Source organism: Protopterus annectens, chromosome 11.part0 (genome assembly GCF_019279795.1).
Source record: "Protopterus annectens isolate FY-2018-M chromosome 11.part0, PAN1.0, whole genome shotgun sequence".
NCBI lineage: Eukaryota > Metazoa > Chordata > Ceratodontiformes > Protopteridae > Protopterus > Protopterus annectens.
Genome location: NC_056745.1, coordinates 685,830,463 through 685,853,598, shown reverse-complemented (window position 1 = coordinate 685,853,598; position 23,136 = coordinate 685,830,463). Strand labels below are relative to the sequence as shown.

At 42.3% G+C, this 23,136-nt stretch overlaps 1 protein-coding gene across 3 annotated transcripts in view; it reads left to right on the top strand.

The window, feature by feature from the left end:
- The window catches only part of LOC122815557 (NAD-dependent protein deacetylase sirtuin-3-like), a 994,530-nt gene that overhangs the window by 280,800 nt on the left and 690,594 nt on the right, over positions 1-23,136 (top strand). The window contains exon 1 of one of the 3 annotated variants that reach the window (XM_044088147.1): positions 3,233-3,318. The exons of the other annotated variants lie outside the window; for them this stretch is intronic. The gene's annotated coding sequence lies outside the window, so the exon portion shown is untranslated. Of the gene's footprint in view, positions 1-3,232; positions 3,319-23,136 lie in introns of those variants that run through there. 3 annotated transcript variants of the gene reach the window in all.

Below are 23,136 nucleotides of genomic sequence, written 5' to 3'. Positions count from 1 at the left end.
GAACATCTACATTTATGGTAGGTACAAAACTGTACTTTTTGTATATTTAGTGCCATTGTGCTGTAGCTCAGAGGAGATCGGAGTGTTGCCATTGAGATTATTGATATAGCTGTAGAATGCTTTGTGGTTGTGTTTGGAATTGGTGGCGATTTTATTTTCATAACTGGCTTTGAAGAATTTTATGAGGGATCTCAGCTTCTTGCTGAAGCTGACCAGGGAACAGCTACATGATTCTTCCCAGCCAGTGTTTTCTCCTCACCATTTGTGATTGATTTTTCTTTCATGTTCTCTAAATTTCTTCTTTACTGGCATCTAGGCAGTAATTGAAATTTACCCAAAAAAGACAAATTCACTGGTTCTCTTTTCTGCATTTGTCACACTGGGAGAGCTAAAATTAAATTGTTACTCTGTGCAGTCAGCGTGAAAGTCCTGCATGATTCAATTTTGATAGCCTTTAGGCACTTTCTAAAGATATGCACTAAGTAGTAAAGGAGGCAGTAAGTCCTGATGCTCGGAAATCTTATGTTAGTATGTAGAAGAAATTTTCAAGTTAGTGCTATTCCAATAACCAGGGCCCGATCAGGGATTATGAACCTCTGGTGATACTATATTTGTGCAAGTTGTCCTGTCTTTCTCCTTTGACGAAGTTTATTTGTTGGCCATTTCAGCATGCCTGCACATGGATCACTCTCTCATTAGAATTTTTTTCAAGCTGCTCTAGAAAAGGGTTTTGCATTTAAGACCACCTAGAATCCTTGCTGGATCTGATCTTTGTGCTGGAATGTTAAATCTGGCTCTTTTGGAACAAGCTCATCTTTTTTTTTTTTTTTTTTGTTCTTGATTTAGAAGGCTGTTTTATTTATTGCTGTGACATCTGCAAGAGAGTATCTGAGTTACAAACTTTCACAGAGCATGAATCTTATTTGGCAGTCCATAGAGATAGTCTTCAAAAACAAATCCCTCATTTATGCTAAAAGTAATTTTGGAGTTAATTTATAATCAAACCACTGTTCACTTTATGTTCCTTCCTGAACCTCTAAACCAGGGAGAAGGAATTCTCCATATGCTGGATGTGCACAGGCTACTCTGGTATTAACTTGACAGTAGTAAGTCCTTTAGGAAAGCTGAACAGCTGTGTGTTTCCTATGATGGGACAAAAAGGGCAACCCATGTCAAAACAATGTTCAGATAGTTTTCCTTGCGGTTTCTTTTTGTTCTCACCATAGTAAAAAAAAAAAAAAAAATCCAGGCAGGATCAAGGCACGTTCTACTAAAGCCATGTTTTCTTTGATAGCATAATGGAAATTGGTAGACTATAGAAGCTCTAGCAATAGTTACTTGGTCCTCCATACATACCTTTTCAAAGCATCACAAACCCAGGTTCCTTTTCCAGGTCAAGAACAGCATTTCCTAGGACCATTCTGCTGGAGCTCCTTTCATCTTGATCCTTTCTCTACCCAGGCATCTGTGCAAGCTGTGGTCATCTACCCATATAGTCAAGGCTATAGCAGCAGTGATTCACAACTGAACTATGTCCACCATAAAAGATGGACTTTTTGTAGTTGTTTGATTTAAATCACTTCTGCAGCTACACCCCCACCTCCCATTCCCTGATTTGTATGTTTTTTCAAGATGGTAGCCTCTCTCTCTTTTAAATTTTAAAAGTATTTTTGTGTCTAGGCTACTGCCTTCTCCACACAGGAGTTTGATAAGGCTATGTTGTCTAGTCATCCCTGTTCCAAAGTGTGTATTCAGTGCATTTAATGTTCTCTATTTAGTGAAATTTATGAAATCTCTAACTATTGATAGTGCTCTCTTTTTAACTTGTCTGCCCAGTTATTTGCTTTTTGTATCTGCAAGTCCACACTGTCTGAAATGAAGGTGTGAATTTTTACTTGGTTATTATATTCTGTGGTAGGTTTTATAATAACCCTTGTTATTTAAGTGTAGCCATATTATTAATGTTTTTCCGCCCTGGTGTCCTCTGAAAATGGAATATCATCCCAGTCGCACTTTCCTGGTAAACAAATGTCAACGGTGTTGCTACGTTTAGAGAGAGATGTATAATCTAAGATGTAAAAGGGAAGAACTTAATCTCAGTCTTGTGACTTGCATTTAGATAGTAGATGACCTTACGCAGTATTTAGCTTTCCATGTCATTCCTATAACTCCTGTAGTTCTAGTTGATCTACAGAATATATGGTGTGCAAACGCTGCATACCATTTCCACTCCGTTCCTGTTGCAGAATCTCATTCCTTTTCTCATTACATCCTCATTTAACACCTGTGTATGTCCTTCCAAAAACTGCATTTATGCAGCTGCAGGTACTATACTATATGCGCATATATATCTGACAGATTTTTCCTGAATTGTATGCCACTTGCAGCACAAACTTGTTTTTGAATCTTGGCTTTCACCAGTAAAAAGAAAAATTAAGTATTGCTCAACTACAACAGATGACATTGTCATAAGCTGCTACATAAAAATATTTTTCATCGGTTTATTGTACATTTCCAGTGACAAATTGAGTTATTTCTAATTGTTAACATTAAGCTTTGTAGATTATTCTTAGTTAAGTATATGCATTTGAGATCAGGGTGTTAAGCAAGTGTTTTGCATGTGCTTGTGAGCTGCAGTTTTTAAAATCTGATAATGGGTGCTAATCTACACAAATTGAGTTGGAGCCATTCTTTACCTGGCAGCAAATTAGTAGTTACCTGTGCTTGAAAGTTTATCCATCATACAGTTACCGACATTTTAATTCTTGGAATTTTTAGGATTTGGATTTTTCTTTGTTGCTGCTATAGAACTTGCAAAAATGATTCAGTATCAATAGGAAATACCATAACATTGTAGTCAAATCCAAAGTCCTACCTTTAGCTGCATACTTGCTAAATTATCCCATTGGGTGCATGATTTATTAGATAATCAGATGCCTTCAGCAGTGTATGGATGCGTTTCTGAGAAATGATTTTAGCATGTTTTACTGTAAACATATGTATTCAGTGTCTGAGAGCAAGAGGTGAACAAATACATGCAGCAAAGTTATATCAGGTAAAGAACTGTTTCACCATGGGATGCTCATCATTCACACTGCTTCTGTGACATATGGCTTCTGTGCGTGCACATACCCACACTGGCAACTTTCCAGAGCTGTGAATCCCTTCCTCTGACCTGCCGTTGGCTCAGCCCCTCCCATCAGGGGAAGCCTAACCCTTGACACAAAGTCTGTTCTGTCTTTTAGTGCCAGCTGAAGAACTCGCAAAGTTGAATCTCCTCAGCAGCCTGCATTGGTGGATTACAGCTTCCAGACTTGTGTAAGATCTCTTTGTGAAGTATATTCGATACTTTCATTTCTTTTATTTAATATATAAAATATGCGTGCGTGTATATCTATATTAGCAAGAATGGTAAATTATAAAGGCTATTTACTACTAATTCCTCTGGGAATTCTGACTTACTGTTGTGTTTTTGTGAGCTTAATACTGCTTATATGCAGTTGTACTGTACTGGAAAACTGAAGTTTTTTGGTGTCAGTTGAACATTGGGGACTGCCTCATGCATGTAAAGCAAAGGTGCCAGCAGGCCTGTTTGTTTATCTGCTTCACTTTGAAGTTCTGACAGGAAAAGTTTTCATTTGTTTACTTTTTTCTTCATTGTTATAGTTACTTTTGATGTATCTCTGTTGGTCATTTTTATCGTTAAATCAGTTTTACAGCAAATTACATTTGCATTGTCTGTGGAGATTTTTTTTTTTTTTTCCCTGAATCTTTTAAGTAAATGGTTATGCTGTTTTAAAAGGTTTCAGTTTATGAGCATGTATTTATTTTTTGTCTCTATTTGGGCAAGTGAATTCTACTTGTTACTCTGACTGTATGTTGCTGTTTACTGTTCAGGCTGTAGAGCACGATTTGGCACAATTTAAACTGTTTTATTTTATGCATTTAATCCCTATTTGTTGTGTGGTGACATAGTTTATATAGTCTGCTATTATTGTCCTTGGCCCTTAAAAGTATCCATGTATTATCCTGGTTGGTGTTTTTCCCCCTGACTTGATGGATCCCGATATGCCAGCCCCCTCCCAATCAAATCCAGGTGCATCCAAAAAGGAGAAAAAAAAAACAAACCTCAACAGAAACATACCTCAGCCTACAGTTTGTGAGTCTGCTTTTGCCTTAAGCCAGCCTGTAGACCACTTAACTTTTTCCCAGTCACCCTCTGGAGTGAACCCAACCCCCCCCCCCCCAAATGGTACAGGTGCCAGACATATCCTCTGGAGAACCAAACCCTTTAGGTGCAGAAGAGGTCCAATGTAAGAGATTGCTTGCCAGACATATTACTGTGTCCCCAGATATTTTGTCCTCTGTTGTAGTTCATAGTAAGAAAAGTGAGAGTTCACAAGACAGACAATTAGATTATTACAGGTAGGTACTAGGCTATCGGCCCAAGGGCCTACGTACGCCTAGCCAGCAAGGTTCCATGGCTTACGCCACCCAAGAAAGTTATTTTCCTGTGCCACTGTCTGGCAGAGACACAGAAGTGATCCCCGGGGTGTATTTCCTATTTCCCATCCACTCATCAAGATTTTTCTTGAAGAGTGCTAATGAAGAACTTTGCTTGATATAGGATGGGTAGCTTGTTCCAGAGTATAGGAAGTCTCTGGGCAGGGTTGCCAGACGTCCCTATTTGGGCGGGACTGTCCCGAGATCAGCAGCCTGATCCCGAGTCCCGCCCTGCCGGTTTAAATCCCGGGCAGCCTCCGCTTTGTTGTTTTTTTTTTTTTTGATTGGCCCTTATACCGGCATACGGGCCAATCAAAAATCACTAAACACGGAGCTTCTTATGTTTAATGCGGAAGTTCCGCATTAAACGAAGCTCCGTGTTTAGCGAATTTTGATTGGCCCATATGCCAGTATACGGGCCAATCAAAACATCGCAAAACAGAGCTACTCTTGTTTAATGCGGAACATCGCAGTTCCGCATTAAACAGAAGTAGCTCTGTTTTGCGATATTTTGATTGGCCCGTATACCAGAATACGGGCCAATCAAAACATCGCAAAACAGAGCTACTTCTGTTTAATGCGGAACATTGCATTTCCGCATTAAACAGAAGTAGCTCATTAGCGATTTTGATTGGCCCGTATACCGGTATACGGGCCAATCAAAACATCGCAAAACAGAGCTACTTCTGTGTAATGCGGAACTGCGATGTTCCGCATTAACTAGAAGTAGCTCCGTGTTTAGCTTTTTGATTGGCCCGTATACCGGTATACGGGCCAGTCAAAACATCGCAAAACAGAGCTACGGAACTGCGATGTTTTGCATTAAACAGAAGTAGGTCTGCGTTTATTTATTTTTGATTGGCCCGGACCAATCAAATAAAAAACACGGAGACGTGGAAGACCTTTTTTTAGTCCCTACCTGGCCAGTCGGAAATCTGACAACCATGTCTCTGGGACAGGAATCTATCCCTCCAGCGTGTCCTGTTTATTGTGGTGACAAGGTTTAGGTCCCTAGAGCTTGTAGCTTGGAGGGATTGGGATTTCTTTAGGTGTAGCATGTCCAACAGCTCTGGGTTTGACATAGCTTTATATGTTAGGCAGAGATCACCTCGGAGTAGGCGATATGCTACGGAGTAAAGCTGGAGGTTTTTGAGGCGGTCAGTAGGGCATTTGTTTGAGGCCAGTAATCCTCTTTGTGAGGTACTTCTGTGGCCTTTCCAGCTGCTGCAGATGTTTTGTGAGGTACATTCCAAAAAGGGCGTTGTACTCTATAATGGGTCTAATGAGTGACGAGTAGAGGGGAACAATGACCTCTTATTTTTCCTGGATGAGAACCTTTTTATGATGAGGTGTGCCACGTAGAAGGACTTCCTGACTACTGTGGCAATGTGACTATCAAAGGAGAGACTACTGTCCACCTGGGTCCCAAAGTCTCTTATCACGCATTCTGTGTTAAGTAGATTGCTGCCTATGTGGTAGTTCTTGGGTACAGAGTTTTTACCAAAGGGGATGACGCTGCACTTTTTGGCATTGAGCTTGAGGCCATGGCTCTGACACCAGGCATCTGTCTCAGTGAGGCCCTTCTGTAGGATGTCCACATCATTTAGGGACTTAACTATGGCTCCTAGTTTGCAGTCATCTGCAAACTTCATTAGCCAGAGGTCTTCTATGTTAGCCTGTTCTTCAGAGAAGTAGATACCAAACAGGAGAGGGCCCAGGACGGAACCCTGTGGTACTCCACTTGTCACTGCATTGAGGTCAGATTTGGAGTCTGCAACTTTTACAGTGTGGGTTCTGTCAGTGAGCCAGTTGGCAACCCATCTTGTGATGTAGGAATTTATATCTAGTTTAGTGAGTTTAGCTATAATTCCTGAATGGAGGATGGTGTCGAAAGCCTTGTTGAGGTCAAGTTAGGCTGTGTGAACACCTTACCCTCATCCACGGCTTTGGTGACTGCCTCAGAGGTCGATCAGGTTCAGGAGGCATGATCTGCCTTTCACAAACCCGAACAGGGTGGGATCCAGAGTTTGGAGGTTACCAATGTCTTTGTTTTTTTGAGTTCCATGATGATACGTTCCATGGCCTTGCAGACCAGGCTCGTCAGGCTAATAGGTCAATAGTTCCCGGGATCAGTGGTGGCTCCCCCTTTGTGGAGTGGGATAACTGTTGCTGTGCTCCATTCAGTGGGCACAAAGCCTGATGCGAGGCTATTATTGAACATGGTGCTTAAGTGGGAAACCAGTTTGTTCTGAAGTTCGTGTATGTTTGTGGGATGTTGTCCGGTCCCATGGATGCTGTGTTTCTGGCTTTAGAGAGTACAGCTTTTACCTGCATAGTTGTGATTACAGGGACTCTGCATTCTTCCTGTATAGATATGGTCCCTTTAGGGGGTGAGAGGGGGGGATAAAGTTAGCACTGAACCTATCTGCCAGGATGTTGGCAATATCAGTTGGTTCTGTAATTTTCGTGCCTTTGTGCTGTAACTCAGAGCAGATCTTAGCTAAGAATGTTTTACAGTTAAATCCCCAAAGCTATGCTCCTGTGCAGAATGACTATGGGGCTACCTTCAGTAGAGATCATTCTAGCACTGCAGATTTTGATGGAGAGACTTTTGTAGACAGACATTAATGGACACAGTGTCCGCCCAGTGTGATTCTTAGGAAGGTGAACAGGTTCAAAAACCCAAGCAGATGTTCACCTTTCCACAGATGCTGAAACAAGTTTAGAGATATTTGACCAAAAGAAATCTGGAGCTATCCTAGAGATTAGTAGAATTTATGATCTCATTGAGGATGAGATTCCAAATATTTTGGCTGTTCCTCCTGTGTTACTGGCCTTAGAAAATGTCTATAGAATTGCATGTTAAACCCTTATGGCTAGTGAACCAGTTCCTAAAAAAGCTATGAGGGAAATACAAGGGGTACCGTGGTCTTGCAGCTATCTTTGCTCCTTTGTCAGCTGACTTAGCTGCAGTTTCTCCAGCTGCCAACTTTAACAAGAGTGTCTTGGCTTATTCTAACCCTATAGTAGCAGATAAAATTGTCAAGTTATTAGAATCTCATGGAAGAGGCTTGTCTCAGTTCAGTAATTCAGTCAGAATTTTAAATTATCAGGGCTTCATGTGGAATTTTATTTTACAATGTACTTAACAGTTTAGAGGACTTTACTGTATCTTTGCCTGCTAAACAGAAGTATATGAGTGATCTGTTTCAAAAGTGATTTAGGTTTTTGAAACATGCTTTGTGGAGTGTCTTGGAAGGTGCAGACATGATTTCTAGAAAAGCAGCCACTTCTGTTGTTTTGAGAAGGTATGCTTGGTATAATCAGAATTTTTCTGAGGATTAAAAAAACATATTTCGAATACTCCTTTAAGTTCTGAATTTACATTTCTCAAACTATGGGATGATAGATGCAAATGGATGTAGGAAGTATATAGAATATTTCATATTCCCGGGTTCTCCCCTCACAAGGCATCCAGCTTTAAAGGCCAGACCAAACAGAAATCCCAGCCTAACAAGAGTTAGGGTAGCAAGAGGAAATGGCAGGAGTATAATGCTTCCAAACCAAATTGGGGGGGGGGGTCCTTTACCAAAAAAAGATCATTCCCCTGCCAAAGAATGAGTCTGCAAAGACTTGGGGCATCTTGTCCCTCCTTCCTTTTCTCACTTCCCCACAGGCTTTTTCTCAACCCGGCAAACCTGCCCACAAATTCTGTGCTAAGTGGGTGTTGAGAATAATTCTTTGAGAATACTCTTGGCAGTGAACAGAAAATCTTTCTCCCTTCAGGGAAATTCCCCACACCCATCAGACCAGACAAATCTGTTCTTTCCTCTGCTTCTTCACGAGTTGCAAGTAGGGGTTATAGAACCATTTCCTGCACCATGAAAGTACAAGAATTTTAAACCAGAATCTTTTTGGTACCCAAAAAAGGAGCTATCATGGAGATTAGCATTTAAATTTGTCATACCTTAATACCGGTCTGAAACTACTCAAATTCAAAATGCTAACCCTGCAAGACTGTCCTATCCTTTCTTCTGGACCACTGTTTCATGGTGACTTTACATCTGAAGAATGCTTATTCACATTCCAGTTGCTCCCAACTTCAAGTTGAATCTACAAATGTCCTGTTTCTCTCCCTCACAAATAGTCTTCCTGGGGTGTATGATGGACACAAAAAAAAGTATGGCCTTTCTACCAGATGACAAACTCCTGTCTTTTTAGAACATTTTCAGGAAGCTTCCTCCACAAGAGAGTTTCTCAAAGAGCTAGACCACACAGCATAAGTGAACCTCGTGACGTCATTGGTCAGACTGCACGAGAAAGATTAATTGGCATTTAAAAAAAAAAAAGTTGGACCCAGCACCTGCATCCCTTGGAGTTTCATGTGCCAGTGATGAATTTTGTGAATAGAGAGTTACAGTGGTGGAGGAATCAGATGTCTCTCAATCCAAACACATACTTCCCTCTCCAAACCTCAAGTCAGTCGAGATGGAAGCGGTGTCTAGGAAAGTTAAAGTGAATGGGGAATACTGTCCTTCAGACTCTACAAAGCATGTAAATGTCAAAGAATTAATAGCTATTCAGACTGAAAAGTTCTTCACTGCTTATGGTCTCCATGTCCCCTTTTATTGGTCAGCTACCAGATGGCTGTGGTGTTGTCTCTGTCAAACAAGGAAGTACAAGGTCATATCCTTTTTGCTGATTGGCAGTGATGGCCTGGGAGCTAGCCTTACAGTATTTTGTAATGCTTTAGTCCTGACATTTTTTCAGAGCAAAAACATAATGGCAGAGGCTAAGTAGATCTTAGATGGACCTTCATGAATGGACAGGACAGAGGTCTGCCTAGATTTAGTCCAGACGTGGGAGCACCTCAATTCTGTTCACCTCCTTTCAAAACAGATAGTTGGAAAACTTCTCTTAGACATCCTTGCAGCTATGTTTGGAGGACAGACGCATTCTTGTTCTGTTGGAAAGTAATGTTCCTTTATACATTTCCACCCTTTACAATGATACCCAAGGTACCTGTGAAGATTCAGAAAGAATTGCCAAATGTCATTATGGTGACCTCATTTGACCCAGGCATATGTAGTTCTCCCTTTTAATGTAATTGGCCAAGGGTAGTTACCACGGACTTCCTCACTCTATCGGGGCAACTGGGCACTCCAACTTGAAATCATCCAGGCTGTAAGTAGCAATTGCTCTGTCTCAGTACCTTTTAGGTACTTGTTCCATGAGAATGTGCAATCGATATTGAAGGATGCAAGCAAACCTGCAACTAGAAAATCTTATGTTTGCAAGTGAAAGAGGTTTTCTAGGTGATTTATCAGAGGGCCTGGTACGGTGTCTTCCTCTCTGGTTTGAAGTATTTGTCTGAGCTACTCAATTATAGCTTACCTTGTGCATCTGTCAAGGTGCTTCTTGTGGTCATCTTGGCTTGATCCCCCTCTTTCATCTCTTTTTGTGGTCAGTTTGAGACATGTTGCACTTGAGAACCCCCCCCCATCAGAAGCAGATTTCTCTTCCTTGCGAGATCAGCTTTGTTCATGAAAACATGACCTTATCTCCTTTTGAACTCCTCTTTCAGGTTGATTTGAAGTTCATTTGGAAAACTGTTCTGCGTATTGCTCTGATATCTGCAAGGATAGTCTCTGAACTCCATCCTCTCATGGTGGGCCACCTTATTTGATTTTCCATGAGAACAGGGTTGTTTAATGCACTAGTCCATCTTTCAGAGTAAATTCAGAAAAAAACTTTTGGCTTGAATCAAGCTATCAATCTGTTTTCTTTCTAGAACCTAAAAACATGGAAGAGAATTTTCCGCATGCCTTGGATGTGTTCAGACTGCTCAGGTACTCCCTTGACAAATAAAAACTTTTAAGCTTATTTTGTATTCTGGTGTTAAGAAGGGTCAACCTGTCATTAAGCAAATAACTGCTTGTTGGTTGCCCTCTGCTATTGTTTTTTTTTGTTACTCCCACATGGTAAATGTATTCCAGGCAAAGTTAAGGCACATTCTGCCAGAGCCTTATAGTCTTGTCTGGCATATTATAAACAAGCAGACTGTAGAAGCATTCTGGAGGCAGCAACCTGGCCACTGCTCATACTTTTACATAGCACTACAAACTGGATTCTTAAGTTCCAGAGCAGGCTTTGCAAGGACCATTCTCCAAGGGCTCCTGGATCCTTATCCCCTTCTCCTCCTCCTCCTCCTCCTCCCAGGCAGTCTGAATGATTATCGTAGTAGTTGCGCAAGTCCTACTTTCATGTAACAGTAGATGTTTTGAATATCGCACTGCCTCAGTGGTAGTACCTACTCACCCACCACCCCCTTATTTTTTGTATAGTTTGATGGTACCCCAACCTTTTTATGTTGTTGGATGGCTGTGGTTATTTATGTCTGTGTTTCTTGGCTGCTTATTGGTTGGTTTCAGGTAAATCTTGCTTTTGGTCCTTTTTAGTTCTTACTACTTAACACTAACAGAACGAATAACTGACTTGCTGTGACAGGAGTTAGGATTCACAGAATGGGAGGGTCTTAGCCAATCCCTTATCAAAGAGAGTTGATGGAGAGGATTCTGGAAAACTCCCAGTGTGGAGTTTGTCCAGGGCACAGAACCCATATGCCACTTAGGCAGTGTGAAATTCAAACATCTACTTTTCCATGTAAGTATGGCTTGCGATACTTTACTTTTTATTAGGTAAAGGTTGTACTTTCAAAAAAAGCTGTATGGTGGAGGAGTAATAGAGAAGCAGAGCATATGTTTTACTTGCGGCTGCTGTTGACTATTTGAAGTAGTCTGGGATTGTCCAAAACATACAGTTAGCCTGTTTACCATGGAAATTGAAGCTTCCTTCACGTGTCCCCAGTTCCAAGCATAGTTTAGTAGATCCTTGTTACTCTGTCATCTACACTTGCCTCTGTAGTGGGTCCACTGAGATAGTGCACAACAGTCTTCAGCATGTCGGATATATCTGAATCTTTTTACTGCCTTTTTTAATGTATAGATAAGACATGCACTTTTTTTTGTATTTGCAGCTGAGCATATATAGTTAAGAATATTTTTCTTTTCCAGATATTCTAAAAGGTTAGCTTATTTTCACAGATATTCTTTTTTTCAATTTTTCAATGTTTGCTATCAGTTTTCTTTTGATGCTCCATGTATTTGACTGTGAGCTCTTCACTACTCATGTATTTTGGATCGTAAAGCTGTTTTTTCCCCTCCTTTATAATCTAACTTTTTTGAAATGCTGTTTTTTCTCAAATGGAAGCATCATTTGTCTTTGGGTGCAGAGTACGAGCTACAAAAATAAAAGCCATGAAGGGGGATTTCTTATCTCTGCTTCATTTGTGTACACACAATCTGTAGTTCTTTGTCTTCTGTCTTTCTCTTCAGTCCAGACTATAAATTGTCTACAGCTGTGGCCTTCATTAGCATAGCCATTCTGAAAGCAGTGTGGCGGAGTGCAAATATATCAGAACCATCAATGTTTGACTAAAAATGGCCATTTACTTTTTACTGAGCAAGTAAGCAAGAACAAAGCTGAGGCACCATTTCTGTAAATGCTTTTCAAATGTGGTTCATTTGGCACTTAATAGCCAGGGTGGAAAAGTTTGGGGTTTCAGAAGTACGGCATTTAAAGAATTTCAGTTTCTTCTAAAGAAAAGATCAAATTAGGAACAAATTATATATTCCTGTTGACTGTCAGAAAAGTTTATTTGTTATTTTTCTGATTTTAACAGAAATGCCTTTCACATTTATTTGCATCATCCTGAAGGATTTTGTTCTCTCCGAAATAATACTTTTGAACATTTCAACGGAATTAAATGTCCATCCAAGTCCCATTGTTTTATGGATTGCAAAATAGTAGCACAAGTCATATGGGAAGATGCAGTGCTTTTTAGTAAGATTATAGGTAATCACTTTAAATTAGTTTAGGTATTGATAATTGCCTATGCCAGCTGAGACGCATGCCAGTTTTTAGTGTGCCTTTGAAATTATAAGGGAATTTGGTACTCTGGTCTTTTCTGTTAAATGGGAATGAACTATAAGTATGCTACCAAAAAAAATAAAATAAAGAAGCATGTCTGTAAATAAAAATGGATGACTGGCACACCGTTGATATAAAGTGCAATGAAGAATTAGTAGTGCGGCAGTGGGAAAGCATGTGATTTTACAGTAACGTTGCAGTAGTAGTAGTAAATGCTTTCCTTTGACATAAGTTAAAGAAATGGGGTTTGGTGTTCTGGAGGGAGCAGTGTTGGGAGGCATCCTTGCCATTCTGTTTTTTCTTTTGTGCAAGATGACATTACTTTAAATCACACTTTTTTTCTTAGGGTGCCACTGATTCATTATTGTCTGTGAGTGGAGTGTTTTAACAGGAAACAGTCACTGTTTAGTGCAGCATGCAAGAATATGCCATGCTGATTGTGAAAACATTTGTCTCAGTGAAGTATCCCCTACAGGTATTCTCACTGACTCAGAGAACTGGGTTGTGGTGTTTTAGTCCCATTGTCACATAAACCCTAATGTTGAATAGACAGTTTCTTATCCTTATAGAACTGTGAAGAGCGGAGCAGTAACGGAGGTGGGAACTAAGTAGCAGTGTGGTAGTGTGACCTCTGGCAGGGATTGCAATGCATGTCAATGTAAAAGTTGCAGAGTGGGTAAAAAAAAAAATAGTGCCACTAGATTCATAGTCTGTTAACAGGCTAATGGCCTAGGGGCCTTTCTAAGCCTAGCCAAGTTTTCCTTGAAAGAATAATTGTGTCCTGCGTCCAAATAGGACATTGAGGACCAGACATTTATAAGTTACCCCTGTCCATAAAGGATGTGGGTGCCAGGCCTGTTGTAAATTTCCTATTCTCTTGTTAAGGTTGTGCTTAAACTGGGTAATAGACTCAGTTTCACATGGATGGAAAGCCTGTTCCATAGGAGGAGCAGTCACTGGGACACATCTGTCTCTCCAGCACATTCTATTTAAGTTGCAGACAAAATTCAGGTCTGCAGAATTTGTATTCTGGTACTGTATCGCTTATGAATATGTAGGAGATTTATAAGTATGGGGTTTGTGGATTCCTTGTAAGCCAGGCATGTATCCACCCGTTGGCAATCCATAGGAGACTGAGTAAAGGGAAGAGGCTTTAAGGCGCACTGCATAAGGCAGGTTTGTTATGCTTTGTATCCTTTTTGTAAGGAACCTTTGAGGTCACTCTTATTGCTGCATATGTCTGGTCAGGTACATACCAAAGGGAGCATTGTACTCTGGTCTAACGGCAGAGTATAGTGGGGTAATGACCTCTTTGGACCTAGATGCCATGCCTTTATGTATAAGTTGCACAACATAAAAGGATTTCCCCACTACTGTGACTACATGCATGGCCAGATCCCTGACCACTGAGTCAGCTTAGTGTTTTCTAAACACAGCTAATACCACCAGAGCTGTTAAAAATGTGGATGTACTGTAAAATTAATATGAATGGGGGTACACACTGTATCATACATGTAATTGCTAAATTCTGTATAATACATTTCCCCTTTTGGCAGTATAAACAGCAACAGAAGTTGGGGAATGTAGAGGTGTTCTATAGTTTTCATGTAAATTAAATATTGACTCAACGCATTCTTTGGCACAATAGCAACAGTGTTAAAGTAAAAAGCTGCAAGTTATGAAGGTCTGTGACTTAATGAGCCAAAGGGTAGCCACGCATTCTCTTTATCATCTGCATTGTTGCATATATTTTGAAACTTAAGATGGCCGTCTAACTTTGGGTACAAGTTGATTTGTGCTTGTAGTAATATTCTAGAGTGAGCAGAGCAATTTCATTAAGTACTAAGGATTAAATACGGCCGTAAATTAGAGACGTTGCATAGCAATAGTGCGATTATCTAAACACTGCAACGGTCTCTGAAGATGAAATACATACATGCAGATCTGTTTGTATGCATATCAGTACCTACTGTTTAGGGCCAGATAGGTACCAACTTGGAGGCCTCAAATTAGGGCAAGGTTTCCAGTGGAAGTTTTAAAACCTTTCGCAAGATTATGTAATGAAAGTTAATGTACTGGCTAGGAATCCAGTCTGAGTGTGTGATGTCAATGTTGACAACTCAAATGTCAGCAAGGTACTACAGATGTGAGATGAGGGAATACACTCACAGCATGCAAAAACAAGTAAAGCACTAAAAACATGATTTATGTTATATAAAATATAAATCTCTCTCTCTCTCTCTCTCTATATATATATATATATATATATATATATATATATATATATATATACACACACACATACATAATCTCCCCTTTTATAGCAGAACAAAGCAATTGGATCAGTCGAGGGTTTAAATGCAGTTGTCACCTCTTCTGACAAATTTTCTTAAGCAGCAACATGGTATTGAAATGGTAATATTTAAATATTGGTTATTTATAATAGTTTATATGTGAAGCTAACTTAAATGTAGTACCAAATGTTTCTGTGACATTTAGAGATTGCTGATGTCCTTCATGGATGCATCTGCAGTCATAACAACTGGGTTGTCCTGTCGTCAGGCAGCCCTTCAGTCGGCCGGATTCCAAAGTCCGGGTCCGGCTTCGGCTGATGTCGCACTCCACCCGACGTCATCTCTGTTGGTCTTCGGTATAAAGCATCAGCCGGCGCCATTTTCCTCAGTCTTTCTTGCGGCGTGGCGAAGCAGAAGCTGTTCGCAAGTGCCGGTCGGTCGGATCCAGAGATTACTTCTACGAATACTACCGAAGACTTCTAAAGCTAAGTACCCGTTGGGGACTCTTTCTTGCCTCAGCCGATGTCAGAAAAAGTTAACAATTGTTTAACCTGTGGGAAACAAATACCTGATAAAGATTTCCACTCTTACTCTCTGCCTTGTTTGGGCCCAGCGCACAACGTAGCAGGCTGTTCGCCTGTGCTTCTTTCAACCGACGACGCTTAGGCGTCGGTCGGAGTTTGCAGAACAGTTTTTCGGTTCTGATTTTGCGTAAATTATGCCGTCGGATCCTCCGACTACCCAATCTATCAACAAGCACAAAGAAAAAGACCGACTCTCACGGTCCAGCGGTTTCAGCGAAACCATGGTTAAGCAAACATGAGTGTCTCGGTTTCGGCGAAACCGAGAAAACTGATCTAAGTACAGCTGAACCTATTCCTACAACTGAGGCCCCTGCTACAACTCTTGAATCGACCTCAGAAATTTTACCCACTAAGCTGGTTGCCTTATCAGACACCATCCCTTGGATGTCTCTACCCTAGCACGTGGTGCTGCTAGGCCTCCAGCAGCCATGTCCATTAAGGCCTTCGCCAGGGCTAAAGCAGCCAAGACTACTAAAACAGTGCCTGTTAAACCCCACACATCCAGGCCCTCTTCTAGTTCCCAAATGCTTACTTTGGCAGAAGATTTAATTTCTTTAATCAGAGGATCTCAATCTCACCCAGATAGGACCTCTCAGCCCCCAGAGAAGAGACCTAGGGCAGAGCCCCCTGAGCCAGTGTCCTCTGATGAATCTGCTGATGAATCAGACATAACTGACCAGCCAGAGGCTCCTTCTCCAATTTTGAAGATTCTGATGCTGAAGAATCCATTCCAGCTGCTTCCCACCAGAAGAATTCTCCTTTGGGAAACCTTGCATGCCATGCGAGAACAGTTCCAATGGCAGCAACAGGATTTTTCAGACTCCAGAAAAAGACTTAGGACCTTTCTACACCTCCCACAGCACAGGCCCTTAGCTATACCTCCTGTTCTCTCTGTGGTGGATGATGCTTTCAATGATGTTTGCTCCGCTCCAGATTCTTTACCCCCAGCCCCTGCCAAACCAGACAGATTTTACAGGGTGCCAGATACTCATCACCACCTTTACAAGGCCCCACTTGCAGACCCAGAAACTATATCCCAGGGTCCCAAGGCAGTAGCCGCGACCATAGCTCAAAACCCTACTCCTTCTGAAAGGGAAGCAAGGTCATTAGACAGATGGGGTAAAAAGGTCTACACTTCAGCTACTCTCTCAGCTAGAGCTTTAAACTGTCAGTTTCACATGATACAATACCAAGAGTTTATGCTTGATCAGTTAACTAAAAACTAACCACTGATGAATCTCTTGATAAGAAATATGTATTAGAGATGGTAAATAACATACAACAGGTTAGCAACCATTCCTTAAAATGTGGCTATGATGCACTGGAGGCTTCATTTAGATCAGCCATGACAGGCACAGTGATAAGAAGGCATGCATGGCTAAAGGAACAAGCTTTACCGGATCATGTTAAAGCTAAGCTGCTAGATGCTCCTATGGACAAGACAAGTTTGTTTGGTACACCTGCCCAGCAGGTTATGAAGAAAATGGAAGAAAAGGCAAAATCTGTTCAAACTGTTAAAGATTTCTTGCAGGTTCAACCCCAAGGTTTAGCAGGAACTGGCCTGCCAAAATTGGTCCTTTCCTGACTCCACAAAATTTCAAAGGGGCAGGAATAGACGTTCCAGAGGCAGAAACCAATCCAGAGGAGGTGCCTACAGAGGACGACAGTGGCAAGGTAACAACAGAGGCACAGACACAGCCACTGCCACTACATCAGCACAACCACAGTGACTTAACCCTAAATCCGCCTACCAGGGAACAAATAGCAGCTCCTCTAGGCGGAAAGTTAACCTTATTTTCAAGGAACTGGCACTGCATAACAAAAGACAAGTGGATTTTACAAACCATAGATCAAGGTTACGGTTTCACTTCCACACTTTACCAGTCAAAGAGGAATGCCAAATCTACCTCCAAATCAAAAACAGAGGCTCTACGCCAGATAATGGAGTTAGCAAACATGAGAGCTGTGGAAAGAGTGCCAACAGCAGAGCAAGGAAAGGGGTTCTATTCCAGACTATTCCTAGTTCCAAGAAAGGAAAAAAGTTGGAGACCAATTCTCGACCTGTCTACCTTAAATACATACATCATTGTCCCAAAATTCAAAATGCTGACACTACAGCAGCTTCTTCCCATGCTGGGCAAGGAGTCTTGGCTGGTAACTCTAGATCTCAAGGAGGCATACCTGCACGTCCCCATTCGACCAATCTGCAGAAGATACCTCAGATTTCTTGCAGGATCAGAGCACTATCAATTCTCAGCATTGCCCTTTGGCTTATCTACTGCCCCCAGAGTATTCACAAAATGCCTGGCATCAGTAATCGCCCATTGCAGACTACAGGAATTCAAATTTACCCATACCTGGACGACTGCCTGCTACAAGGGACAACAAAAGCAAGCTGACAACAGATTTACAAAGGGTCATTTACTTGCTACAAGCACTGGGATACACAGTCAATTTACAAAAGTCAAGGCTGATACCATCCCAAACAAGGACATTCTTGGGCGGAATTGGACACAGTAAAACAAATGGCATTCCTGACAACAGAAAAACAAAAAGAACTTCCTCTTTACTTCTTGGCACTAACAAAACTGACCAAGTTAACAGCAAGAAAAGTACTGCAGGCCTTGGGCTTCATGGCATCATGCATAATCTTGGTTCCATTTGCCAGACTACATATGAGAAAACTACAGTGGTACCTAAAGAATTTATGGTCCCAACACAGACACAGTCTAGAAACAGAAATCCCACTAATTCCATGCTTAAAACAGGAGTTTCTATGGTGGGCTCAGGCATGCCAGTCAAACCCAGGCCTACCCTTTCGCAGATGTCAAGCAAGCCAGACCATCACAACAGACGCTTCAGACCTAGGATGGGGGCCCACATGCTGGACAAATGCGTGCAAGGATTGTGGACACAGGATCAACTTCACCTGCACATCAACCTAAAAGAAATGCTGGCAGTAAAACTGGCAATCCAAAAGTTCAAACCATTTCTCAAGGAGGGCCAGTTGATGATAAGGACAGACAACACCACAGTCATGTGGTACATCAACAAACAGGGAGGCACTCATTCATACCCCCTATGCAGAATGACCTTGGAGCTGTGGGCCCTGGGACTACGCTACAACATCCAGTTACAGGCAATATTTGTACCGCGGAAAGACAATACTCCAGCAGACATATTAAGCAGAACCACTTCGGATGCCCACGAATGGAAGCTGCACCCGGACATCTTCAAGACCATCTCAAAGAAAAGGGGAATGCCGCAGATAGACCTATTCGCATCACCTCTCAATCACCAGCTCAAAAAATTCTGCACAAGGACATTCCACCCACTAGCATGGAAAGTGGATTCGCTCTCCTTCAACTGGAAAGGCCTAACAGCATATGCATTCCCACCTCTTCCTCTGATACACAAGGTACTACTGAAAATCAAGGAAGAACGTCCAAGGATAATCCTGATAGCTCCGAACTGGCCAAGACAACACTGGTACCCACTACTGAGGAGCATGTCTCGGAACAATATGTGGCCAATACCCCTGATGCCTTTGATGTTAACTCAGAACAACTACAGCATCATACATCCAAACCTAAAAACGTTGCAACTAACTGCATGGAACATCACATAGCAGCAGCTAATCCAGAACTTTCCCAAAGAGTAAAAGACATTATTCTTGAAGCACGCAGACCTTCAACAAGAAGGAACTATGCTGGAAAATGGAAAAGGTTTGTCTTTTGGAGTACAGAAAGAGGAAAAGATGTGTCAAACATAGATATGCCTAACATTCTGGAGTATCTGGCCGAACTTCTTCATTCAGGCCTGTCCTACTCCTCCATCAAGATACATGCATCAGCTATTTCAGCAGAATACAGCTTTGATCCACCTGTCTTTTCGCACCCTTTGCTCAGGCAGTTCCTCAGAGGAATCAAGAATGTAAAACCTCCAAGGAAACCACCATTACCAGCTTGGGATTTGAACTTTGTGCTAGAAAAATTGACACTATCACCCTTTGAACCAGCAGAAACAGCAGACCTACAACACCTGTCATGGAAAACTGCGTTCCTACTGGCAATTACTTCAGCAAGGAGGGTTTCAGAACTACAGGCCTTAATGGCAGTGCAACCCTTCCTAATCTTCCACCAAGATAGAGTGTCCATGAGGACTAATCCTACATTTATGCCCAAGGTGGTATCCAGAGTGTCTTTAAACCAGGCAATCCACCTACCTACCTTCTTTCCCAACCCACAAAACAGAGGGAAAGACTACTGCATACCTTGGATGTACATAGACAGCTACGCTACTACTTGGACAGAACAAAAATAGCAGAAAGACTGACCAACTTTTTGTAGCCTATGCAACAGGAAGGGAAGGAAAAGCTATTTCCAAACAGACAATCTCCAAATGGATAGGAAATTGCATACGATTCTGTTACTCCTTCCATGGAAAACCAATTCCACAGAACATAAGACCTCATTCTACAAGGGCAACAGCCACTACCACAGCCTTCTTACGAGGAGTGGCAACCAAAGACATTATTGAGGTGGCTACTTGGACCTCCGTGCATACATTTGCCAAGCATTATAATTTGCCTCTATATTCCAGATCCCGAGCAGGGTTTGCCACTGCTGTACTGCAAGGGATCCTAAACTCACCATAATCTACTTTTATCCTCCTCCCTAGTTGGCTATGGTATTCTACCCAGTTGTTATGACTGCAGATGCATCCATGAAGGACATAGTACAGTTTTGTACCTACCATAAATGTAGATGTCGAACTGGATAGCATCTGCAGTCAGGATTACCTCCCTCCTTCCCTCTGTGGTACTCCTAGGGTGTTTACCCTCCTAATAGCTAGCTGTTGGGGAGTCTTTATGGTGTATTTGTTTGTATATATGCACATACATGCTTATTGTTGTGTTTACCTCTATCTATTTGGAAACATTGGCATCTATCCAAATTTTAGCCTGCAAGAGGGCTTCTGGCATCTGGGGCAAGAAACACTGAGGAAAATGGCGTCGGCTGATGCTTTATACCGAAGACCAACAGAGATGACGTCGGGTGGAGTGCGACATCAGCGAAGCGGACCGGACTTTGGAATCCGGCCGACTGAAGGGCTGCCTGACGACAGGACAACCCAGTTGTTATGACTGCAGATGCTATCCAGTTCGGACATCTACATTTATGGTAGGTACAAAACTGTACTTTTCAAGTCCCCCAAACACACACACACACACACACACACACACACACACACACACGGGACATCAATGCAGAGAGAGAGACAAGTTGCAAACCTATCAATTGTGTATACTGATACTGTTCATAAAAAGGTCTTTTGTGCTTTTTTGTGATATCCTTTCAGAGGAGGATTCATATCTGATACACACAGATCCTGAGTAAGAGATTTCCCCTGACTTTGAGCCCATTCTTACAGAGGTAAAGTGCATGAGCATTTTGTAGTCCACCAAGGAAATGTGACCGCTGATGGCAACCGTATGATCTGATGTTCTCAATCATCTATCCTTGACCTTTGGATACTGTGTTCTTATCCTTGGAACCTTAGCCATTACACAGCTCACGCCAGCCAAAAGCTCTCAGGCCAAGACTCTACCCACAGCACTCCTCTCCACATTACGTCAGATCTCATTTGCCACCCTTGTTGCAAGACGAATCAGCCATTTTCTCTCGCAGTTACGTAAAAATTTCTTTGGTTATTAATAACTGTGTGTGTGTGTTTGTAAAATTTGTGTTTTCTTTGTCTGTACCCATCTTTCTGGTGGAATGAGTGTTTTCTCTTCCCTCTGTCCTTCCTTCTCTACCTCTTTAGGTAGCTTTCTGTTACCATAGTTGGTCATTTTCTTTCTCTTTTACCAGTCTTTTCATAGTCTTGTCGACCATTGTTGGTAGTTTATCTTTCTGTCTCTTGTGTGTGAGTGTTTCTGCTTGTTGATCCCTGTTTATCTTTTGTGTTTGTCAACATGCCGAAAAATCAAAAGGCACTGTAGGTTTTAAACAGTGCCAGGATTGTGGATGGAAGATGCCCAACTCCGATGGGCAGTCTTCTTGCATATATTGTTTGGGCCCAGCTCATCTGGACCAGGGATGTACTGTCTGTCAGGCCTTCAATAACTGGGCCTTGGTTGAACAGAAGAAGAAACTAATATTAAAAGGGCTAATCAAGTTTTCCTTTGAAGAAGCCTTATCCAAGGCCAATATGTCCCCTTCTAAAACTGACCGACTGCGGCACCAAGGCAAGCCACTCTGTGCTAACTTCTCCTTCAGTGCTGGTGGATTAAAAGCATAAACCTTCTGTTCCAACCACTTCTACAGAACTGAAGGCCAAGGTTCAGAGATTTTCAGAGCAGACTGCCCCCTCCTCACAGCCCATTTCGGCACCACATACCTTGGTGCTGGTCTCGGCACCAACATCTTCAGTTTCTCAGGCAGTACCAACCTTTCCTACTGCACCACAGCAGACATTGAAACCCCATCGGTGCCGAAATCAGAATTGATATATACACCCAGGACATGATATTAACAGTGTATTGACCACTTTGTGGGGCAGCTTCCCAGTCTTCCTAGAAAGGCCAGAATCCGCTTCTCTGTTATCCGTCTGTTCCTCCAGGAGTCTCACTGAAGTAGATGCGAGGTTGGTGATCAGCTTCTAGTGGCCAGGGGTCTCCTTCTTTCTCCTTCCAGACCCCTCTCCCCTTTGGAGTTGGGGCTTTTTCTCCCAGGACTCCACCAAATCTTTCTTCTATAACCTCCTCATATGGCTTAGAGCATCCCACTCCAATCTCCTTGGTTCCAGTTGCTCTCGTGCTGACAGCCTTTTCCCATTCGGTTCCAGGATCTAGTCTGACTTCTTTGGTTCCTTGCGAACAGGCAGACTCCAGGGGCTGTGGCTCTGCTGTCAGTCCTAGGGTTTTAGATTGGCTCCTTCCTTTTATTCAGAGTCATCCTCAGCTCTGGGAACCCTGGCAGCTGTGGGCTTTTCCTCAGCTCCTGCTTCGGAGGTAGGTCTCTTGGGGCAGGGTGTGACTTTGGTTCCGAGGTTGTCTTTCTCTGTTCTGGGCTGCCATCCCTCTTTGGGAGTGGGGGGGGGTTGTCTTCCAGGCAGTGGAGAAGGCATTGGCCTCTGAAGGCTGTCAGCTGGCCCCTTCTGTGTCAGAGTTTTATTCCCAGACTCCTGTTTTCCCAGAGCTGCCACCAACCTCCACGCTTGGACAGCAGGCACGTAGGCTGCAAGATCCCCATACAAAAGGCTCCTCCTCTTCTTCTGAGTCCCCCTCAGAGATTGCCACTGAGGAGCCTTCCCAGAAGAAAAAGTGTAAGAGGAAACACTTTGATTCCCCTGAGGAATCTGTCACAGAAGACAGACTTTGATGATGGGGCAGGTTTCCCCCCAGTCACCTCCAGAAGACATCTCCTTCAGAGGCATCCTAGAGATCCTCAGACAGGTAACTTTGAGGAGTCTGTGTTCTTGCAAGCCTTCAGTGCTGGCCCATCTACTACTTGTGTGATCCCTCCTACTGACAATCTCATTAAATTGATTGCGCAGCAGGCTTAGAAGGGTCCTAATTCCAGAGAACCAATTCCCTGGATACCTGAAAAAATACTATCTGCTCCTGAGGACCATCAGTACTGGGCAAAAGGCTTAGCAGGAAATGCCATGGTGGTGGCGGCAGCCACCAAAAAGGAACTAGCTTAGGAGAGTTCCTCTGTTTATCCCCCCAGCCAAGAGTCCAGGGCAATGAACAGATTCAG